The sequence below is a fragment of the Parus major genome, chromosome 5 (assembly GCF_001522545.3).
Source record: "Parus major isolate Abel chromosome 5, Parus_major1.1, whole genome shotgun sequence".
Taxonomy (NCBI): Eukaryota; Metazoa; Chordata; class Aves; order Passeriformes; family Paridae; genus Parus; species Parus major.
Genome location: NC_031774.1, coordinates 28147796 through 28166032, shown reverse-complemented (window position 1 = coordinate 28166032; position 18237 = coordinate 28147796). Strand labels below are relative to the sequence as shown.

General features: G+C 44.2%; 1 protein-coding gene across 2 annotated transcripts in view; it reads left to right on the top strand.

Moving 5' to 3' along the window:
• Positions 1 to 18237, top strand: part of SMOC1 (SPARC related modular calcium binding 1) — a 162993-nt gene that overhangs the window by 14718 nt on the left and 130038 nt on the right. The gene's annotated exons all lie outside the window — the stretch shown is intronic.

The following is an 18237-nucleotide window of genomic DNA, read 5'->3' as shown; positions in this document are numbered from 1 at the left end:
GCCTGACTCAGCCAGGCTCCTTACCTGAATAAGGCCTGCAAGTCCATGACTGCTGTGGTGGAGGATGGTTGGGAGGGTAATAATTCTAACTGGTGCTCTAGGAGGGGCTGTTTTGTTGGTATGAAGCACTGAAGACCTGTGATGCCATGGGATAGGTGCTGATCAGGTGTGTGATGTGTACAGCTCCCTAGTGTTTAAGAGGAAGTGCAGAATGAATAAGGAGACTTGCTAAATGCAACAAATTTGCCCTGGACAAATTTTCAAAAATATTCACGTTGTTATTTAGGAAGTATCAAAATCTTGTTAAATCTTTTTAATTTTATGGACTCTTGGACTTCTCAGCCCCTGTGAATCCATCTTCTGTAGAGCAATCATCCCATAAAAGTGCCTTCAAATGTGGCAGCCACCCTTCAGGCTTTTTATGGAGTTTAATTATGGATTGTTGCAGAAAAGTCTCTGCTCCACCTGAAGAAAGCAGTAGCAATATTAGGTTGTTATTCTGTAGTAGTTCAGCACTAGAGGGGGATGTAGCACATGCTTTACATTCAGCAGGTTTCCTATGTACATACAACAATATTTTACAGTGGTGTTTATGAGGAGGCTGTTTCTTTAATTGCCAACATAAAGATTTTTGTCTTGCAGGGGCAATTTTCTTGCATAGGATAAAAATCAGAGAGGTTGCTATTTGCCAAGCCTTAAAAGACTGTGCTTGTAGTCAATTAATTTTGTTATGTTTCATGTGTGTTTTGGATATTGGGGCCTCAGAACTTCAGGCGATTTACGGGTTGGGGTTTTTTTTCTATTTTTTTCTTTTTTTTTTTTTAATTATTTTCTTTTTTTTTTTGGTGTATGGCTGACATGAGCAAACTGTAGCCCTGATCCAAGCTGCTGGCTGGAAGGGTCTGAACTCTGCCCTTCTTACCAAGGGGACACTTGATGTGCTATGCTGTGGGACTGAAGTCTGTTGAGGTGGCAAGTCCTACAAGTAGCTGAACAAAGATGTAAAGCCAAATCCACCCAGCTCCACTTGCTTGGAAAGCTGCACATTTCTGTTTTCAGCAAAAATGGCTCTTCAATTTTGAAGAGGTCCCAGTAACAAAAACCAGTTGTCCACTTCATGCATGAGCAAAATACTTGGCAAAAAAAGCTGCTGCTTTGAGGTTTTGCAGAAGCTGGTCAAATTCCTGTCCTCTTGTTTTCCTTCTCATCTCCAGTGAGCAATTCTTATTCCATGTTTTACGCAACAGTGCAGGAGCGTGCCAGTGTGAGAAGGTGACTTGCTAGCCTGTTAGGCAGGGAATTTCTCCGTGTGCCTTTGGGTATGACACTTTGTGAGAAGAGCAGCCAGGCTGTTGTATGCCGAGGATATTCACAAATGTGGCTGTAGTAGAAGGTGAGAATGTCAGTTGCTGAAGAAAACCTATATTCAGGCCAGTGGCTAAAGACTCTCAGATCCAATTTTTTGCAGTTTGCTCTATGGGAGATCATCATGTGTGCCCCCATGCCCTTCTCTCCTTCTCCTGCTTGTACCCTGGAACTGAATGTGGCTGTGGTTCCCACCTCGTGCTGAGAGAAATGTCGGCTAGCCGGAAAAGATGTCCCCATTCACATTTCCACACAGAAACTTTTCTTTCCCTACTTTTAGTGCCTGTAATTACTTCTTTACTCCAGTGCCAGCAATCTTCCATCAGGCATCGTTATTAATGGAGAGAAAAGAGAAGGGAAGGGAGGGAGAGAAAGAGAGAGAGTGCCACAAAACTTAATTTAATCGCAGCACCCCATGCTCAATTTAACAGACACAACAGCTCAGAATGGGGTCCCTGTGCAACGGGAGGGCAGGCAGTGGAGCGTCCCTGGAAAGAATTAATTGTGGATGACAATGTGTAAACAGTGCAGATGAATAGGGCATGCAGGTGTGAGGCATCGGGGCCATCCCAGGGACTTTTTCACACGAATTTCAGCTCCTTCACTGCTGACCTGCTCCCGAAAATGTGATTAGTGTCGGCGTTGGGAAACCATTCAGGGTGTCAGGATTTGGCACATATTAACTAGCCCTGTGGAAGAGGGGAGGGGGCACATGGGGGCTATGAAAGGAGGAAGTCTGGCGGACAAGGGGATTGTTAAAGGGCCAGAAAATCCTCATTGCTCTGAGGTGCCCTTGCTGCTTGGAGGAAAAATGGAAGGGAGTCAGAGCAGAATAGAGCTCCAAGGAACTCTAGCCCTTACTGAGCTATGTGGAAAACAATATAATGCATTGTGGAATACTTTTTGTTGAGTCTCCATCATAAATATTAGTGATGCCTTTTCTTGGCTGTGGCTTTCCCAGTTCTAGACACTTCAGCTTGAGAGACAGTCAAAACAAGCAGGAAAGTTAATGACACAACAGTGCTAAGAACAGGAAATATCTCCTGAGTATCATATGGAAGTTGTTCAGAAGGCAAAAATGCCGCTTCATAATTATGTACTCTGTATGTACCATTATACAGACAGGGGGCTGTACAATGGGCCCCATTTACCAAGCCTGAGGTCAGATGCTCTGAAATTATGTTCCTTTTGCCAGCCTGGCTTTCTGCATCCAAGCAGGGGAGTTACATGCAGAGAGTACATAATGTTACTGATATATTTTCCCACTCATAGGAATGATGCAAGGGGAAGAATGGAAGTGGGTGAATACTACCATAAATACCAGTGCCTCTGCTGGATGCTATTATGCTCTTTCTTCCTTGCTGGAAATCGTTTCCCTGCCTGTCTTGTGACTTGGGCAGCATGGCATGAGAGCTGTGTAGGTGTCTTCTGAGATTCACAGCTTTGCGCTCCCTAGACCACTGCAGCCCAAAGACTTGGGTCTCGCATAATGTAACGAAAATAGAAGTTACTCTAATTGCAAACATACTTCTGGATGTGAAGGTGAGGTTGGATTCTTGCTGGCCTGGTGATGGAAAAGGGCATAGGCATTTGTGCTAGTTTGGAGCGCAGACATCTGTGTGGGTGGCAAAGTGGATCAGCCCCTTCCTAGGCTGTTTTGGCTTGGAGAGATGGAATAGGTGGTGAGGGGGGGACATGAAATATCACCACAGAAACCATGGAGGCAAGTGTAGAAATCCCACCTCAAATTCAGAATTGCACTTAGTCACTGCTGGAAAATTACCTACTTATTTTGCTTAGTAACTCATAATTATATGACAGACTAGCTTGGCATCCCTTTGAGAAAAGGCTGGTGGTGCCTATTGCTGCCTCCAAGGCGTATTGTGTGGCTGAGGGAACACAGAACTTCTGTGCCTGGGCAGTGGAAGTTATGCCTTTAGTCCTCACTGTGGTAATTGGAGATGATTTCTGTGGTAAATCTGTGGAAAATAGCGATGGCTACGTGGGAAAGGTACTCCTTAAGCACTAAAGTAAGCTGGCAATGCTCATATGCTCAGTCGAATTGTTGGCAGAAGGGCAAAACTTGATTGCCATTAAGCCCAGTGATACCTAGATTCATAAGAAATAATGGCACAGGCTTTACGTAGTATAAGCCTACAGAAAGGCTGTGTTGGGTTGTGTTAGTTCGGGTGTGCGGGAGATGGGGCTAAGGGAAGGTCAGTAATTTGCAAGCAGTAAAAATGGGACAGCTGAAGAAAGTGAGGAAGTGTGTCCCCAGTCATTTGTGTTAAACTTAAGACCATAGCTCTAGCTTGAGATCCTACAGAATCCTCACACCAGGTGTTCAACATGGTGCTGCATGTGAAACATGCTCCTGTGGTAACAAATTGCCCTTTCTTGTAAGGATGTTCTCAGAGGTTCTCAGGCTTCATGAGAAATCAGAGCAAGGAGTGAAGTTTAGAAGCTATACAGGGGTGTACCCCTTCTGAAGGCAGTTCTGTTGTTGTCTGTGGTACCAAGCATGGGGTCTGGTACCAGGGTGATGATGAAGGGACTGGGCTTCTGGGCACAGATCTTGGCAAAGGTGCTGGTTGAGTTGTGATGCAGGTGGGAGGATCTGCTGCCCTTCTAGGCTGCAGAAACTCTTAAATACAAGCTTGTTGTGACTGGGAGTTGAGCCATGGATTTACCCACAAAAATTTGGACCTGTTCGCATTAGAATTCTTGATGCTGTTTCCAAAAAAATGTGCAGTTCATGTTGCTCTTCTTAGTGCTTTTTCCTCACATCAGGTGCCCTTTTCCAGGCCTATCAGCCTATTGATCAAGCCTAGACCCTCAAACAGCCTGAGTGAAGACTTCTGATCCATCCCACTGGTTAACCAGGGGAAGGGCTCTGATCTAAAAGCAGATATAGCTGAAAATCAGCCCGGTTGCCTGACTTTTCTTTTTAATGTGAGAATGTAACTTGATGTGACAAAAGGAAAAATGTACCCTTCTCCCAAATCAAGGCAATAATATTGAAAAATCCCAGTAACTATGGGAAAAAAATCTGAGGCAGCAAAAGGGATGTTGCTTAAAATTAAATAAAGAGTCAAACTGGATAAATAGTTAAAATTGTGTAGAATACTCAATGGTGGCTCATTTGACCAGCTCTGCTAGGGATGCCCAGCTTTCTCTTGCTTTCTCACCGATACTTCTGCAGTTGATATTGGTTATCATATCTGATGAACTTTGTGATATACTGAGTCCAGCTTTGCATGTGTTTCTGTGCTGTGAGAGAGCATTCAGCAAAAAACTTGGCTCCTTTAGCCCCCTGCCAGTGCCTTGGCAACACCGGAGTTTTCCAAAGTGCTCTTAGATACAGAACCTAAGTAGCTCATTTTCCTTTAAGCAAGGCCTGAGCAAAAGGTGCCTTCAGAAGAGGTTACAGCAGGGGGCAAGGAATCAGGAGCTCTAAAGTGAGATGGAGCAGCCTTCCCTAGGAAAAAAGACCTGGAGCTCGGGGTACACAGGGCTACTGGCACCAGGCTAGGACCTTGGATCTGCCAGGGGAAGGAGACTTGGGAACATTGAGAAAAGGCTGCGAGGGTGAACTCACTGCTCAGTATTCAGGCCAATGAGAGATATCTCACAACACAGTCTTTGTGGGGTCATTCTTCACCTTTTCTTAGCTGGTCTGCTTGCAAGCTGTGCTGGTCTGGCTGCAACACAGAAATGCAGTGGCATGACAACACTGATACAAAGAAATTATGAAAAGCGTAGCGTCTGCTGGTTAATGTGTGATCTGAGGTACAATTAAATGTTGTAGATCTTAAAGATAAGATATATTTATCTCAAGTTGGAGATGGACTGACTAATGTCAGTAAAATAAGTCTGCATCAAACCTTCAGCCAATGCTCAGATGAAGTACATTCTGAGCAACTTGCTATTTTTTGACAAGTTTTTGAAGTATGCATTTATAGCTTCTGCTGGGAGTGTTTGCAGAACTTCTAAGCATCACTTCATAAACAGGTTCATTGCATATTTTCTATTTCCTAATCAGTGCCTACACTAAGGAAGAGGATGTGCAATACTGATTTCTTAGTGAAAATGGTTTTCCTGAAAAATACTTTTCTTGGGTGTAGACCATGAGTTTGGAGGTAAACAAGGCACCTTCTGTAGTTCCAATAGTGTATCTGTATTAATTGAACTGAAAACCAAAAACCCACTTAATCCTAGCTGTTACACAGTGGTGGATGGTTGCTAATGCCATCTGCTCTGGAACAGGCACCAAACTGGTTATGCTGGGATGCTCAATCTGTCTGTCCAGGTAGAGAAAGCTAATCCCCTAAACTGCCAAATCCTGTCTGGCTGGGGTAGAGGCAGGTCTGACTCTGGTGGCAAGGTCAGAAACACAGGGTTTGGTTCATTGCTGGCTCCAGCTGCAGTGGTCAAGCATAAGGCTGCTTGCCAAATGCTCCCAGACACATGAATTGTGTATCTTATTATCCATTCCCATGTTCCTTGATCTGTTTCTTTACCATCCCTGCACCTCCATTTCCATTCCTCAATCGAGAGAGACAACCTGCACCTAACTAGTTTTCCCTTGTAAACCTGGTTTTGTCATATATCCATTTCTGAGTTTCTGATACTGCTAGCCAGGTTATCTCAGGCTTATGTGTTAGTACAGGTATGGTTACCAGGCATGCTGGCCTGGCAAGGTCCCATTTCCCAGAATGTCCCCAGTGCTCCACTCCAGCTGTCTTGCAGTTCGGCTGCTGCTCGCACACGTTCCCCGTAACCACATGAGGGACCCAGCCAGCCCTCACAGCACCACCTGTACCTTTTGCCAGCTTCTCACAATATTCCCTCTCACATTCAGCTTTCCACATCACATCCACTTTCTTGCCCGTTAGCTTCCAGACTCTTTCCAGGTAGCTCAGCCTCAGGCCACGGCCCAGCTGGCTGCTTGAGGCTACGGGGTAAGCCCCATCCTCCTGCCTGTGGAGTTATTATTTGCTTGTAAATGGTCCATACAAAGACTATTAATATATTTATTGGATGACATAAATCAACGTGTTACTGTAAAGTCTTGCCTTTTTGAGGATATATGACAAGAAAACTGAGGCAGAGGTCCTGTATGAGCAGTTGTATGCTCTGCTTTCCAGCTAATACCAAAAGCCAGGACTGTTTAATAACAAAGTGGACTCAAAGAAGGTGGTCGTGAAATGTTTGTGGATGTCCTTTCGTGTTCCTTGGCAAGTCTATGGTATCACCTCTAGTACCCTGAGGGTGGTGAAACCATTCAGCTTGGTTGTTTCTTTCACACCTTCAAGAATGTGTGAGATGTCATTTTGGATCTGCTAAGCAATGCTGGATACCTGCCCAAACAAAACTGCTGACCATGGGAACAGTTGAAATCCTTATGAGAGAGGCTTGGGGGAGAGGGTATGAAAGCAGCCAATGGCAAAAGCACCCATGAGGTGTTTGCCTGTGTCTCTGCCCTTCCCTCAGCATTCCAGTTTTGCACCTCTGCTGAGCCTCAATGGAACCAGTTCCTCCTGCCAAGGAGCCAAGGGCAGGGAGAAGTTCTCCATTCAGGGGTGCTGGGTGAGCTGAAGCACTTGCAGGCACGCTGCTTGCTCCCAAGAGAGACAACTGCTGCAGCTCTGCTCTCACCCTCCTGCCATCCTCCTGCTCATCTCCAGCTCCCACTGGCAGCTGCAGACCTCTGCTGGGCACTGATGGGCTCTCTATGCCCTGGAGGTTGGCACACCTGGGGAAAGATCCTTTATGAGACAGACTCTCATGTGTCTTGGACATGAGTGCCACAAAATTTATAATAAGGTAGAGAACTTGTTGTGAGGTCACAAATGAGTAGGTAACCCACACCTGAGGGGAAGTGGTCTACCTTAGGTTTTTGCCTTGAAAACTAAGTGAGGTTATTCTAGCTGTGAGTGGCCATTAGATTTGTATCCATCCATAGGCTTCAAATGGTTTGCAGCAGCATCACTGCTTAAATCTTCATGTTGTGGACCAAATTCCTACTGGATTAAGCCTATTAGAGAATATGAGCTCTTTATGCACAAACAATCTGTTTGACCTCTGTTTGCATAGCAAGATTTTGGCCTGTAATTATTTCCCACATACGTTGGGCTACTGTATATCCTAGGTAATAGTAACATAATTTATATTACCTACTTTAAAAAGCCAGAGAAATTGGATTTTTTTTTTCAAGAGAAGGTAGTGTTTAGAGAGAGTGAGACACTGAAAGATCTGAAAAGATCTCGTAATAGAAACATACAGAAAGCTCTTTTTAACCACACCAAAGAGTCTCATTCTCTCCATATTTTGGGCGCCTTTGTCTTCCTTTGCATATATAAAAGTTGAAGTATTTGGCTAGTTCCCAGCCAAGACTGCACACCCAGGATTCCACCCAGCTTCTCCACTCCAGTCATGCACACTGTTTTACCTGTTTTGCCAATGAAGGAACTGGTGGGCTGTGCAGCCTTGGCTGGTGCCAGTGTTCAGCCTCAAAAATTTGAGTGGTTAGGTGTTGGTGGCCACACTCTGGGATGGCTGCAGAAAGTTTGGCTGAAAATATTTTCTGAAAAATGTATGAGGATCAGTCCTTTGACAGCATATACGTTTCTGCTCTACCAACTAAACTTACTGAAGAATCAACCTTTTCTTTGATGCATGGTGCTTGGCAATGTATCTCCATCTTCGGGTGACATTCAGGAGACATTATTACTGCAGGCAATGAGAAAGGACATTTTACAGCAGGCCTGATGGCTTGCATAGGTATTCAGGGCCAGACCAGAGATCAGTGCCAGTATTTGGCTCAGCTGGTAATGCCAGACTTGAGACAGCCCCATGGGTCCCCCTAGCAGTGATGTCCTATCTAGGCTTTTTGGAGCCCAGAAGGGACTTCCAGGCTGATTGAGGTTTTAGAGGGTCAACCCACCATTAGTGAAAATGGATGAGTAGCACACACAAGTGGGGAATGGCTGTCCCTCTGGGGGAGGGCAGCTCCACCACTGGATAGCTGGCACATGAACAAACTCTTTCCGTACCTTGAAGGTGAAGCAAGACCTGGGGTTCTAATATAATGCCTGACCAAAATCTTGTTTTAGTAAAAGGAGAATACTCTGAAAGCTTTGCTGTGGGCCTGAGGTAAAAAAAGCACATGCTTTGTGGAGGACATGCAGAGTACAGAAGCAATGGAGGTTCCTCGGGAGAGTGGGGCAGGTCCTGTGCTGCCTGTGAGTCCTTGCACCCACGTGTCACAGTATTGTCACTATCACCTATGTGCCACTTCCCTAACAAGTAGTTTTGTGGAAGAGAAGTCTCTTTGGCTATGCTGGATGACATGGGAGTGTATTCCTCCTGCAACTTGGGAGCACTTCTGAAGAGCTTCATGGACTGTGTGGGTCAGGAAGATACTCTGTAATGAACACATTTCAGGAGATCTGCAAGTTCTGAGGAGGCCACAGGTATGCCCCCCCAAGAGGTTTATTCTTTAAGTCAAGTGGCACATTCTGTGAGGTCTCTTGTTTTCTAAGGAGCAGCCTTTGGCAGAGGTGCCATATGCATGGGGCTCTGGCATCCACCTGCCATGCTGTTCAAGCAGGTGTGTGTATTTGGGAGGCATTTCTACACACACACAGGAGGGTGCTTGTACACAAATGTACATGTCTGTCTCTTATGTGGCTGTGTTCCTTTGAACTGATCCAGTATCACGCTGAAGTGAATGGGAGGTGGATAAAGCCTACAAGCCTACTCATGGGAATACCAATTTGCATGAGCACGCCCTTGTTTTGAAGCAGACTGCTGCTCTCAGCAGACTGCAGCCTTTTCCCCTTCTCCTTTTGTATTTTTCAGTATGAAAACACTGCATATACTTTGCCTCTCTGAGACGTTCCTTGTGATGCAAGAAACGCATCTTTGTCAGTACTTTATGTAGTCTTAACACCTGAGGAGGAAAATGGCAAGCACTGGAGACTGATGGTGCTCAGCACACTCCTGGGAAGTCTTCTTGATCAGCCCCATAAGCTGTGTTCTCTCTTCCTGCTCTCCACTTTATCCCCAGTGTGCATTACACTTGCCCCAGCTTTGCAGAGATAATTTGCACTCTCCTAGTTCATTAGCTGCTACCCCCTCCTGTCCATGGGCAAAAAAAAAGCCCTTACTGTTCAAAAGAACACATGCAGCAATCATTAATGCTGACCCTAATTGTGCCAATTCAAACCACTCAATAGCTCTAATTAAAACCTCTCTTGTGCAGGGCAGTGAACAGCAACAAAACTGTCACCCTGAACAATCAAATCATGGAGCTAAGAAATTTTTTTTCCCCCTGTTGTTCAAATGTTGTTGCTGCTGTCGGAAGGGTCATCTGAAGGGATTAAGTATGGGGCTTTTGTAGCCTGTGAAGTTGGTGGGAGTAGGCGGGGGAATATCTAAACCCAACCAATATCTTTTGGTCACAGTTTGAAATCAGAAGAAGCCAACTTTTTTCCAGGTCTCCTTTCATCCACTTTACCCACCCCCATACAGCAAGCAACACCTGCAAAGTAGACAGGCTGTTGGTTATGAGACACATGGACACCACAAGTCAACTTAAACATCTGCAAAGGAGGGGGCGAGGGGGAAACCCAGGCGTTCCTACCCCTACAACCTTGTTTCTCAGGGTCCCTGACTACACTTTCCTGTGCGCCATAAATAACTCTGCAATTACATTAATTGGTTGCATATTTGTTGACACAGGGGTGGACAAGGGTAGGTTATGGTGGGAGGATTTTTTGCTTTCAGTGCAATTTTATACTACTTTCTTCAGATGTGCTTTAATCCCCACTCTCCCTCCCCCCATTATTTAGAGTTCTCATGTCTTTCAGAATAACTTTATAAGCCTGTGGGTGGGAGGGGGGAGCAGGAAAAAAAGAGCGTTAAAATTAATTTGATGGCACCCATGCACACACATCTGTTCTGCTGTGTTTCCCTAGCAAAGTCTATCAATCAAAAGGAAAAGGTTGATATGTATCACAGTGGGATATTTCAAAAAGCTGGATGCAAGCAATTGTGTGCTGGAACGTTTTATTCTGCACTGAGTTTCTGAGAGGAATCAAAATATCAAAATGGTGTACATTTATACCTATATTTAATTTTACATTTCCCAGTTTTTTAGGAAGGTAGTGAAATTAATAGAGCAATAGAGTTAACTACCAAAATTCCAGTCTTAGTATCTTTTGTTCTGCTTATTGTTGTGCATGTTTCTGAAGCCCAAATCTGGGATCACATGTTAGAGCCTGACAATGCTGCAAGCATTTTTGTATCGGTGCTTCTATTTTAGATCATTACAGGAACACATGCAAGCTGCCCTATGTGGTTCTGGGTTCAAACCACCATCTCAGAGTACTTGGTATGGGGTACTTCACTGAGTCTTTCCTTCCAGTGCCTTCTTGAGTAGCTTTCTTTTGCTGGTAGTAATCAGAGATGCACTGAGAAAGTTCACGGCATGTTGTGTTTCATCTTTCCTCCTTTCTTCTCTTAGCTGCTGTCCCAGCTGAGTAGCAGGGAGTAGGATGACACCATAGAGTGCTGGCAGTCTGCCTCTTCAAACATGCTGAGCACTTTCTGTTAGAAACCACCTTCGCTGTTTCTTGTTCTGACTGCTGGGCTGTGCTGTGTGCTGTTACAACATTGCCTTGTCTCAGCAGTGAGGCCGTTTCATTTAGTGATGGATAAAATAGCCCATACTTTGAGTACAGCTTGACTCAGCCTTTAAGTATTCAGCCATGGTTAGTGACGAAGCACAAAATCTTGATGTATAAGGACACATTCTTTATGTATAGAAGCAACAGGACAAAACCTAAGAATGTTAAAACATTTTGAGGTGATCAGTCTCTTCTTGTGCAACACTCTTTGCAAACTTGGCCCTATGAGCATATAGGTTCAGGATACAGCCTATTTTCACCAGTTGACCTCAGACCCCGTGAGTACTAGCCCAGAGCCTGCAGGAGGACCACACTCTTTCCTAAAAATGAGTGTGTTGCACTGTGATGTGTGATGGTGCTGACCCACTTCTGCCTTTGTGCCACCACTGAGTGGTAATGCAACACTATAGTTCTCAACAGCAATGTGCTCTTACAATGGGATGAAGAGAAATAGGTGACATTACTATATGGCATTCAAATGAGTGCATTTCAGAGCAAGGTCCCTTCATCAGCAGCACTGGAGAGAAGAAACCAGAGCTTTTTGACAGTTTTGTTGTCTGTTGGGGGCAATGGGACATAGCAAAACATGTCTTATACCTCTTTACACTTGCCCAAGAAGGGGAAATGAGGCACAGAGAAGGTTTTTGACCAGCTCTAGGTGCTTTCAGCCAAGCTGAGAACAAACCCTGGGACCCTAGTATCTCATCTAGCTTCTGGAAAGCAGCAGTTCTTTTTATGAGCTGATTCTTGCCTTTCTTCATATAGAAAGCTCTGTGTATCTATTATCTCTTGAGCTGCGGGTAGGGGATTTCTGCAGAATACACTTCAGTGTAGATTCCCATCGCTTTCTGTATGGATCTCCCACGGTCCTGTCTGCCCTTCTGTCTCATTCCTTGCCCCCATTTTCTAGGCAGCAAGGCTGGAGTCTATCCTCTTGACTAAGCTGTTGCACTTTAATTTTCAACAGGCCCCTATTGCTCTTGCACCTTGTGTGTGGTCTTTGAACGTTATGTGGCTCGGCAGCTGGGAATAGTGAGTGGGTGGGCAATTTAAAACAGAAAAGACTCTGTATCAGCACAGGGCTGAGGTTTGAACTCTGCTCAGCTTTGGATACGTGTAGCTGGTTCTCAGGGCTGTGATTTAAGCGCCGTTTCGCTGGTGTCAGTGTGAAACTTAAATCAGTGCTAAGAAACTGGTAGGGAAGAAAAAACAAACTTTGCCTGTCTGATAACGAGCGTTACTCTTGGCCCTGATGAAAAATTGCGGGATCAAGGCATCTGAGAATGTATTCTGCTGTTTTGTCACCATTTTGCCTCCACAACCAAGAAGACAAAATGTGTCAATTTTGATGTCAGGGTTGCTTTGCTGGAGTATATTTCTGCGCTGTTTCATGCCATTTAGAACACAAATCTGATCCTGAGTTTCCTGAAGACATGGATTGCTAATGGAGAGAGGCAGATGAGACGGGTGTCAACCCGTGAGACAAAATATTTTATCACATTCATCTGAGTGTTTCTGTGAGGCAAGGTAAATGTACCCAAGCAACAAAATATAGTCCCAATATCATAACTTGTTGAGCTCACAGGGCCTGGTCCTCGGTTGCTTCCTTCTCCTTTCTGTTGTTGTCTGTGCTGGTGGAGGATCACATGGAGGGGAAGTCAGGCAAGAGACACTGCCTTCCATGAGCCCTGGCCTGATTCCCACACACACTCTTCTTTTGCACTTTCGATGGTGAGCCCACTCTGCATGGCCAGAGAGTTCTCATGTATGGGGGATTCACCACTTGCTCTCCTTCTCCTGAACATTCTGAGTACCAAGTCCTCAAAATTTCAGTGCAGAGGTAGTTTTTTCCCCACCCACTTTCCATCTATCCCACCCAGGTAGACAGGATGAGCAGAAAGAATCCTTGCCTTGATAAGATTGATAAACGAGGTTGGAACAGATCTCCCCTTTTCTGGAGTCCATATGGAGTTTGGACTCCAACTTCAAACTCATAGCTGACAAAATAAAAAAAAATTGGCAAGTCCCTAAGTACTTTTAAAGGTTCTAAAGGTTAAAGATATGGTCGATTGGCATTCTGTTTAGAGCCTGGAGTGATGTTATATTTGCTTTACAGAATTCAAAGGAGCTCACAATTAACATTAGAAATCTATTAGATAGATATTTGGAAGAGTCATTAAATTTTCCAGTGCCACGTATATACCCATCATTCACCATCACTGCAGTGGGCCTCATATTGATTTTTAGCATTTTACCCTATAATTTGCAAAACATAAGTAAGAGTAAAAAGGCCAAAAAATAAGAATATCCTTGTTTTCAAAGAGCTGGCAGATTACAGACAAATATCAGCTATGTCATTGTAGTAGTTCCACTCTTAAAAATAGTTATGTGCTGAAGTACCATTAAAAAACATACTGTAGATCAAATGACCATTACTGCCTCCTTACTTATCTTGAACTTTACTGCATTCCTTTCTTTTTTGTTTAATTTTTTTATGTTTTCATAATAATACTGGTGAAGGGCCAACAGCCTCTTCCCATGATGGAATAATATAAGTGCATGAAGGTATGACTGGGTATTACAATCAGGTGGATGGGCACTAGTGAGAGGTGAGGGTCTGGCAGTGGTGGGAACTAATCAGGACTAGTAGCAATGCTTTGGGAAACCAAAGTAGTGCAGCCAGGACCAACACAATTTAATATACTTAATAGAGAAAAAGTCTGAACAAAATTTCTGTATGAAATAAAATGAATGAAATGGCAGGCTCTAAATGGATTTCATGGGAAAAGGCTTGAAATCCTGTAATGTTTTTGACAAAAGTTTTTGTTCAAGTATAAGTGAATATTCTGCAAAGAGCTTCTAGGATGAAAAGCCCAATAGGACACTTATTTTTTACTAACAGAGTTTCTGTTTTATTCAAGGATATATATATGTGTGTATATATATATATATATATACACATACATATGATTAGCTTCCATAAAAAGCTGAGACTCTCTTTTTTTGACATAATCCAGCAAATACACTCCAAAACATGCTGAACACCCCAAAGCAATGTGTCTCTACTTCTTAACAAGTGTGAATACTTCACACTTAGTAGCAACTGACTGTTATTCCATCACAGGAAGAGGCTGTTTGCCATACAGCAGTATTATTATGAAAACAAAAAAGAAAGGAATGCAGTAAAGTGCAAGAGGTAGTAAAAAGCTGTGTTGACAGTGGGATGACACTGTAAAATTCCTGTATGCTGTGATTTGAATATTTTTAAACCCGATGATGTCTGATTCCCACCCTCATAATCAATGAGTCAAACTTACTCCTCCCCACACTCCCCTTACTCTACCTATGTCTGGGATGATGGGGAAATTGTATTCCACCTCATTTTAGGGTGACTGAACAGACTCTCTCTTCCTGTGGTGGTTATTCTTAACTTTGTAGGGTCATGAATGTGCTCAGCTGTAGCTTTTCAGTCTTTACTCTGCCCCAAACTTGCCTCTACATGGAGATTTGCAGGTGTCAGCATAGTAGGAAAGGTTATTCTGCTGCTGCAGGTTCTCAGCAATTAAGACCTGGCAGCAATGGACAATTCTCTGATTAATATGGCCCAAATTATTCAAGGGGCGCAAAGATAGCAAAAAAACCCAAAAAAAACTAACCAACAAAAAAAGTTCTAAATTCAGCATTGTTGCAACCCACAAAAAGAAATCTTACAGCAAATTTCCTGTGTTCTTCTTCATCTCTTTTTAAAATAGTGACAAGTGGCATCTAAACCTCTTGCAGGAGTGATTTATAGCATCTACTGACTTAAAAAAGAACCTCTAACAGTAAATTAGTCCCTAAAAGCAATTACATCATATTTGGAGGCAGCAGATTATTCTCTATTGAAAGCTGAACAATCATTTCTACTAAACATGTACAAGAGGGGATTTATTCCCTGATGGAAGCTGTGGCAGATAAATCCCATGATGGTTCTGAGTGCCAATACTGTTTAAAAGAGGACAGTGATCTTCTGAAACTTGTTTGAGGACAAGTAAGAGCAGAGGCAAATAATCAAAGCAATCAAACAGTTCTCCCTGAACAGTTGTCAAGACCACCAATATACACGTCCTGTGCCATGAGTTTGTGGTGATGCCCGTGATATGCAAGCACCATAGCAACAAGATATTGATCATCAACACAGGGCACAGGTTGGGGTAGGTCTTCAGAGGTGCAAGTCGTAGGCTGTATCTCATGTACACAACAAGCCCCAACAGTACCAGTTTCAGTGCAACCTTAACCAGCATTGCATAGTTGAATTCATTATGGCTGAGCTTACGTCTTCCTCTGAAGGATCCATGTGTTGGGCCTGGTATACAAATGCCTGGACATGAAGAACAATTCTCTTGTTCTTCAAGAGTCCTGTTCTGTGTCCCTCTTTCTTTGTGGTTTTCAGTCACAGACTCTGGGCAAGTTCTTTGCTAGCGAGACATCACTGATTGAAGTGGCACTCTGCCAACAGTATTTGGCACTCTGAGTGATGGCAGGGTTTTTCAGAAGAATTCAAGTGAGAAGATTAGGTGCCCAATTTCTCTTATGTTTGGTCAATAGCCTTCTCTTGGCTCATCAACATCTCTGCAATGCCACTGGTGCCCAGTGCAGGCACCTCCTACTTGCGAGAAACCTGAGAGAAACAACAGACAATTTACTGGCCCAAAGCTTTTTGTTTCTACAGTTTATTCTATTTACCTAGATTTCTCATTGGTGATGACACCCCAGTAAAGTGCACCTATACCAACTAGAGTACTGGATCCAGTGTACCAAAGAGTTAGGCACACATTTTCAATGGTGAAAGTGACCACTGGAAAAGACCCATGTATTTTCTCTCTTAATGGTGTCTTTAAACAGAGCTTGGATGTTCCTGCAGCCTCCTGAATGGTAACTTGCTGAGATTTTTGGGCTCGGAACAGCTCAGGAAAATTTAGTGGTGATACACAGGCCAGGCTATGAAGTCTCTTCTGCACTAACGCAGTTGCTATCCACAAGGGAAATATTTCTCCCTACGGATAAATACCTGGGCATGGCTGGGAATATGAGTGGCAAGGTTATGAACAGTTTTGACCATGAAGGCGTCAAAGGTTTCTGTTACCGGGAGTTTCTGACCCTTTCTGGAAATTCTACTTGGTGTTAAGATGCTGCTGGTCTCAGAGCCTCATAGATATTGGTGGGTAGGTTTCCATTGTAGCTGGAATTCTGTTAGGGATTAAGAAGACAATTATTTTTTCATGGTGGTAACAAACACTTATCTAGCAGAGAGATCATGATATCCTTGTGTTTGTGTGTGAAAAATACACCAAAGAAAGGCATTCATGTTTAAAGTACAAGTGATAAAGAACACATGAAGGCAAAACACAAAATAGGTCAGATGCAAAAATCCCCCTATGAAATTGGAGAGGAGAATGTAGGCAAGCGTAATATTGTTATCTGGATTTTATTTGGAATTTAATCAAGACTTAAGTATGAGATGATGTGGTACTTCAGCGGTGGGATCACTGCCTCAACAAAAGTGCACTAGATTCTGCCTGTCTTTTCACAGATTCAGGTGTGCACCAGTATAACTTGCCCAACCTTAACCAAGCTGATCCTGATATCCACAAGGACACTCATATTCAGATTTCCCAGCTCTTCCCCTCCTCTTCCCTTCAAGGTCTCTCTGCTTGTGTCATGTGGAATGGCATATGTTCAGGTGTGGATCAGAGAGACTTTGAAATGGAAAATCAGAGGATACCACAGGCCATACTGGAGAAGAGCTGGCAAAGCTTAAACCCAGGCTGGCAGAGTGGTGAGGGTTAGGACTAAGGTAGGCTTGTATGGGGTGCTGTGTTTGGAGTCCCAGAGAAATCTGTAAGCCAAAAATAATGAATACTGGCAGAGCTCCATGTGAGTAACAAACGGCTTATCCTGTCTAGGCTAATGACAAAATGTTACATATTGGCATTTTAAATTTTTTTTTTTAGGAAAAGAAAGATTAAAGCAACCGCTATACCTAACCACTCTGCTTTGCTCTGATAAGATGCCAGAATTACATGACTTCTACTGTAACAAGGTTCTTTGTGTGGGTGTAGCAGCCCCTCCCCATACCTAGCGGATACACTCTAGGGAAATTTTGCAAGTGCGGTTTTAAGGTAAGGTCACCGAGTAAAGAAAGTTAATACATTTTGTGAAAAAATGTCATATTTTGTGTGTTTCCATAAAAACACCACAAAACAGTCCTACCTAAAGGTTATTATCACTATTACATGCACAGCAATGACCTCCCATGCATATTATTCTGCAATGTGTTGGGCCTCTGCCCTGCCCTCCATCAAACTCAAGCCAGTAGTTTGAAAACTAAGGACGTGATGTAAATGCAAGCTGGTTTAATGCACAAGGTATCTCCACTGCTCAGTTCCTCTGTCAGGTAGAGGCCTTGGCACTATTCGCTGCCTCCAATGCTCAGAGTCTACGGCTTGCTGCCATTACAATGCCATAGTACTGCTCCCTCTTTACACATGCCTGTAGAGCATTGCTGGGAGGTGTATCTTAATTTTCCCTTCGTCTCCTGCTTCTCCTCCACAGCTGCACTAACTTGCCTGATGTATGACGATGCTCACTTTCTACCTAAACTTCCCATTACTGAGTGCCTGCTGCTTGGATGAACTGGGACCCACATGCAGTCTCTAAAGGCTTGTCATCTCAAGAAGTACTGAACTTGGACTTGGGATATTTTCCCAGATGCAAGGCATGCATTACCAAAGACCCCGAACACACCCACATGAGATCTGAAGGATTTGCTGGGCAATACAAAGCAATGGGCTTCAGGGCTCCTTGTGCAGCTGGGAATGCCGAGGAAGATCTTGAGGGAGAGGCAGACTCTGTGGCTGTGGGTCAGCCATGCCCCGAGCCTCGCCACGGAGGTGACACGAGGTCTTCACTCCCTGAGACACGAGCTTGCTCCTACAGCAGCCTTGGTCCCAGAGCACCAAATGCACACGGTTTGCGGACCATGCGGTGATTTCCTCTGCCCAATGAACTTGCTCGCTAAGCCGGCCCGCCCGCACGGCTCAGCTGTCACTGCCTCGCCCGGGGCCGGGCCGGCTGTGCCCTGCCTGGCTGTGGGGCGGGCGGCGCAGCCCGGCAGCCCCGCGGGGAGTGCCGGCGTGGG